A 6,000-nucleotide genomic window follows, 5' to 3' on the forward strand; every position below is an offset into this window, starting at 1 on the left:
TGATTGCATGTGACGAATGGAAACGTACATGAGTTGCACTGTCGCAGAATTTCCACTTAACAATATAACGCTACGCTTTCAGCAACAATTTAGCCCAATTTACAGAGGAGGGGGCAGGGATTGAACTACAGACCAACTAGTGGACAGCCCACTGTATCTCCTGAGCCAAAGCTGCCCCCAAATGTTAAAGGAAGTGTAAGCATGCTTATAGCTCTCGAGGAAAGGTCAGGGGAACACTAAAGGAATTAGGATTAAACCCGAAGGCGAAAACAATTTAAATTCCAGGTTTTTAATTCCTGTTTGCCATCGAAAGAGTTAAAACATCAACTTAAGTTATAAAACTGTTTGTGTGACAACACTGTTTAGCAAATAAAAGTCTGACACTGCCATCAGTCAACATACATGGTAGAATATTCCTGCTCTTTGAACGTAATTGCTATCCAGGAACATTTTATTATGATGCTTTTATTGTGGCGGTTTTCCATAACCGGCACTCAGGTGAAGCCAAAATCAGCGTTCTGGCAGCCAAACTGGGCTCATGCAGAACGCTGAGGTAACAAAGCAGGTTCACAAGCAAGCAGGTCAGGGGTCAAACCAATCAAAGACACACCTGCACACAGACAATCACACACCTGGATGCTTTGATCATGTTTACAGGGCCCTGAATAACCAGGCCTCACTATGTGTCTGTTAGTATTTAGCATGTAGTGGTGTTACTCTGTCTACTCTCTCTGCTGCTTTTGGCATGAGCGGAGTTGTTATTGCGAGGACGGAATTTATTCAGCTCTCAACTCTGTAAACATGCCGAGCCGTGTCAGTCGGAACACAGCGGCTCTCGTGTTTTTTTATCTCGCCTCCTTTAGAAGCAGAAAAACTGCCCTGCCACACATCTCACCAGGAACTACTTCAAGTTTCTCAACCTTCAACAATGATGTAAAGTTTAATAAATAGTTTTTATAATCTATTAATCTGTTTGTTTATGTAAAAAAGTTCCCTGATTCCAGCTCCCCTCTTATTTGTTAGCATAATAAAGAGCTGTAAAGGTTATATCTGTCATTCCTGTTATTAGGCTGCAGAGTTACAGATTATGGGCCGATGCAATGACAGTAGAGTCAATTCATTCAAAGGTAGACGTACAGTAGGCTACACGCCGTCCTGACAGTATAACCAACTTGTGTAACGAGTCACAAAAAGGGTATTCATTTTGGTAACGCAAAAGTAATCAAGTTATTTTACAATGGCAGTAATGAGTTACTTATAAAAGTACCTCCTCTCTGTTAGACTTCACATGCTGCTCTGTCAAAGTGGCAGTACGACCCCCCGGGGTCTGTGTACGGGAGCAGACACTTACTGCGATGCATTACCATCATTTGTATTCACATGCTGGTGTCTGTATTTTCATTTTTATTACTTTCACCTTGATTATAATAGGAATATGAACAATAATGTGGTGCAGTACTTACCTCCCTCACTTTGAAGGAGGTTACTAGACAGAGTGTGATTAAAAACTTTCAGCTGCTCACGGAGGACTATACTTCATAATCAAACAGGCTCTGTACAAATGTATGGAACTCTTGAAATCACAGATTTTTATTGCTTAATTCTGTTCTTAACGAGAGCAGGGATGTGGAAGGCCGGCGCTGTACAAACACAGAGAAGTGGTTCATTATTCCGTGCAGAAACAGAGCAGGCAGTAAAGGCATGAAATGCTCCTCTCCTGCTATCACAATGGAGGCCGTTTCCTTTGTTGCCTCTGAATCACTTCCTGGCTTCGCATGTCCACGGGGAACAACCCGGACTTGTTGCTCCGTTTGTCCCGTTCATTTGCATTTTTCCGCTGCAGAACTGCATTTAATTATCACAGAGAGAGCCCATTTACAGGGATAATGAGAGAGAGAGACAAAGAAAGCAAGAGTCCCATTACACAGTTAAACACTATATACAAGGAAAGCAAATCCTGCTCGACACCCATTTGTTTTCTCCTTAAAGAGAGATAAAAATTCAACAGTCGCACATCACTTTTTACTTCAGCACTAGAAGCCTGAATTGGTCACTGTAGGGCAGAGGCGTGGATTAATGAGGGCGCATAAAGAGATCCGTCCAAATTAAACTTGTATTTCAAGCTCACATCCTTGAATCTTACTTGAAGGACCAAAAACATCTACAGCTCAGGGTCTCGCTCCATGAAAGGTGGCTGCAGAATGGCAGCAACGTGATTCATCAGACCAGGCCACCTTCTTCCATTGCTCCATGGTCCAGCTCTGGTGATTAAATGCCCACTGCAGGCGCTTTCTGTGGGGGACAGGGGTCAGCATGGGCACCCTGACCGGTCTGCGGCTAAGCAGCCCCACACCCAACAATTTACGATGCCTGACACCTTTCTATTGGAGCCATCAGTAACGTTTTCAGCAGTTTGAGCTCAGCGAATGTTACGTGCCATGTTCTGGTAATGTTTTGAGCGGGAAGTTTTTATTTGGTTCCCACAGTGTTCCTTTTAATAGCAGGAGAACGTTCTCTGAAAACATTTACACAAAGTTGCAGTGAAAATGTTGAAATCACATTTCAGGAACGTTTTATGAATCACGTTGTGATCGTTCAGGCCGCACTAACATCCTGAAAAGATCCTCAGAATGTTGCAGTCAGCATGTTCTACCGTTGTTTTTATGTAACATTGAGCAAATGTTTTATAAAAGGTGTTCTACTTCACCCCAGGTCGTAAAGCATCTTCCTTAATTAATATGTCACTGCTTCAGGCTAGAAGAGTGATAGCACTGAGGTGGAAAAGTACGACTGGTCCCACACCTGCCATGTGGCTGAAAGAATAATGGCATCTTGTCTTGTTTTGGAGAAGTTACTGAAGTTTACTGAAACCTGGGACACATTTACGCAATTCCTGGAGAGTGATCAGGCCGAAATTGTGTTATAGAAGTCACAACAACAATAGCACCTGTATTATATAAAATGTATTATACCGCTTGTCAAGAATGTTTTCTTATTAGGATGTGAGTATATGCACTTTTGATGTATATATACTGCATATATGCAAGTCACTTTATTGTGTATCTTAATTCTTTGTGGGGTAGGGGGATGTTTGTGTCTGTAACTGTGTTTATATTATAAAAAACAATAAACATATTGTAAAAAAAAAAAAAAAAAAAGAATATCCCAGGCCTCAATAACAACCTGAAAGATCTTCAGAATGTTCCAGGTGAAACGTTTTGTCTTAGTTTAAGTTTTAACGTTACAAGAGCTTCTTTTGAAATGATCCTTAAAACGTTCTTTGAATATGAGATTAAAACAATTTCTTTAAAACGTTGTAGGTAATGTTAGACAATGTTATGGGAAAGTTCCCTTGCTGGGTTTGCTCCCCACCATGACCCCGTCACCAGTTTTCCTTCCTTGAACCACATTCTGTAGGTCCTGACCACTGCAGACCGGGAACACCCCACAAGAGCTGCAGTTGTGGAGATGCTCTGACCGGGTCGTCTAGCCACCACAATTTGGCCCCTTCTCAAACTCGCTCACATCCTTACGCTTGCCCATTTTTCCTGCTTCCAACACATCCACTTCAAGGACAAAGCGTTCACTTGCCGCCTAACATATCCCACTGACAGGGGCCGTTGTAACGAGATGATCAATGTATTGACTTCAACCGTCAGTGGTCATAATGATATGGCTAATCCTGTTTGTATTTTTTCATTTGTTTTGTAACATAACTTTACAGTAAATTTACCAGAAGTACTCAATCTCGCTCTACATGTGTGCAGGGATCATTTTTACCTTCTTTAGTCGACAAACTGAAATAATTCTTCTCTCAGAGTCACAGACGGAAGAAATGCTCACCTACAAATATGCTAGAAGACGCTGTCAATCACTGTGAGAGACATTTAGATAACAGTCTGAACCATTGAGGTGTTAAAAACAAACCTGGGGGTAGGATTCAATTATGTTTATTGTTTTTCCATTTGGCCCTTTACAGTAGCATTTAATCACTCAGGCGTCATTCTGGTGTAATTGTGGCAGCTGAAGGAGAATAAAAGCAGCTTCTTTCAGTCAGAATTATATTAGAAAACTACAGGTCACTAAATGGGCTGCACAAACGTAATAAATATATTTATTTTAACATCCGCTGAATGAGTTTGGAAGCGAAGAAAAGTCATCTGAGTTCCTGGAGAAGTGTTCACATATTGACAGCCCATCATAGCGTGTCTGATCATCTGAGTGACGGCAGGTTGTTGCATCCCTCCAGAGCAGAGTGCCGAATAAAACTGAAGTGACATAAACTTTTACTTGACAGTTTTCTTTTTCTTTATTTTCTTTGGCATTTATCTCGACTTGTCCACTTCATTGAACTAATATGAAGTGTCTAACCTTTGGTGGAAACGGCCCCACTCAGCCTTGAATGTAAAGCAGGGCTTTGCCAACTTGCTCCCCTGACACCTTACAGTGTACCGAGGCGTGAGATTCTGCTGCTATGTTGGCTCTTTCCATTTCCTCAGCCAATTTCATTCACCCTGTCGGGGAATTTGTATGCAAATATTACATATCCATACTCCTCACATAGTATAACAGACATCCATTGTATGCCCACATTCGCCCCAGACTTAAACCTCTGGACTGATAAGCAGCAGAAAACGAGGGAAGAAAGGACAGAAAGTCCTGGAATAATTACAGAAATGCTGCTTTTCACTGATTCTTGTTATTCTTGCACATATCAGTTTACAGTTATAACAGTGGCTTGAAATTTGTAGCTTCTCTTTTCTAGATCAACTTAGATTTTTTCTGACTGAAACATCGACTGCATCAAGCAGATTTTATCAGCTCCAGCTAGCAGGCTAACAAAGCTAATGTTAGCGTCATCAGCTGCAGTCTTTTTATGATTTTTTTATTCTTCAAGTTGATTTAAGAAGTAATCATAAGTATGCACTTTGACGGTTATATGTACATGATACGATGCAAAAATAATGAGGTGTTTTTTGTGCTAACAGTGCCCACAACCTCAATTTCAGAGCACTTCTCAACGGCGTTTACTGTTGCTAGGTTACAAAGGTTGTCTGGTGGCGCTTCCACTTCCCTTGGTAGTGACCGTGAAGTCAGTTTAAATTGCTCTGTATGCTTACATTTGCTTTAATTCAAGAAGATTTTACATGAAGAGCAGCTCAACACCTGGAAACTGTACCCTCGACCATCCTCCACCATTGTTGTTGACAAAGTTGATATCTGAAGTCCCTCCCCTTCTTGATTTTGATTGGTGGGCGAGGGAGAAGTGACATTGACAAGCGTGGAGGTGTTGCAAAAGTTTAACAATTATTAACCAAGAGGGATGTGAGCGCAGTGACAAAAAGACGACTGACGCTGAGGGAGTTTTTGCGCTCCAGACGCTGACCTGCACTGGTTTTGTATAGAAAATAGCCGCTGTGTTAGTGGACACAGGCCCTTAAACGAGCAATCAAAACACTCTTCTTCATATGAAGTAACAGTCAAATTTATTTATATCTTTTTTAGGGCTGTCAATCGATTCAAATATTTAATCGTGATTAATCGCACGGTTGTCCATACACAACTCGCTTTTAAATGGCAATTAATTGCATTTTTGTACCTTAAAGAGATATTTTTTAAAGATTTTAAAACTCTAATCAACATGGGATTGACAAATATGCCTCCTTTATGCAAATGTATGTTTATTAATATTGCAACATTCCAAAACAATGACGAATACTGTCCAGAATATTCTACAGAATAACCTCAAAGGTTCTGCATGCTCAACAAATATGCTGAAAGCATAACACGGCAAACTGAAGGCCAACAAGCAACAACAGACGGCATGTTGACCTGAATGTAACATTCCTAAGTAATAAGTCATTGAGTCTGCAGCAGGAGATAAAAATAACATCATTTTAGTCAAAGTTTAATCACATAAAGACATTTTTCACAACCTGGGGCTCTCTGCATCAGCCGTGTGCTTGGCCAGGAAGTGGTATTTAAGACTCGACGTACTCC

This window comes from Semicossyphus pulcher, unplaced genomic scaffold (genome assembly GCF_022749685.1).
Source record: "Semicossyphus pulcher isolate SPU_LCO1_2020_fin unplaced genomic scaffold, fSemPul1.0.p SCAF_2, whole genome shotgun sequence".
NCBI classification, from domain to species: domain Eukaryota; kingdom Metazoa; phylum Chordata; class Actinopteri; order Labriformes; family Labridae; genus Semicossyphus; species Semicossyphus pulcher.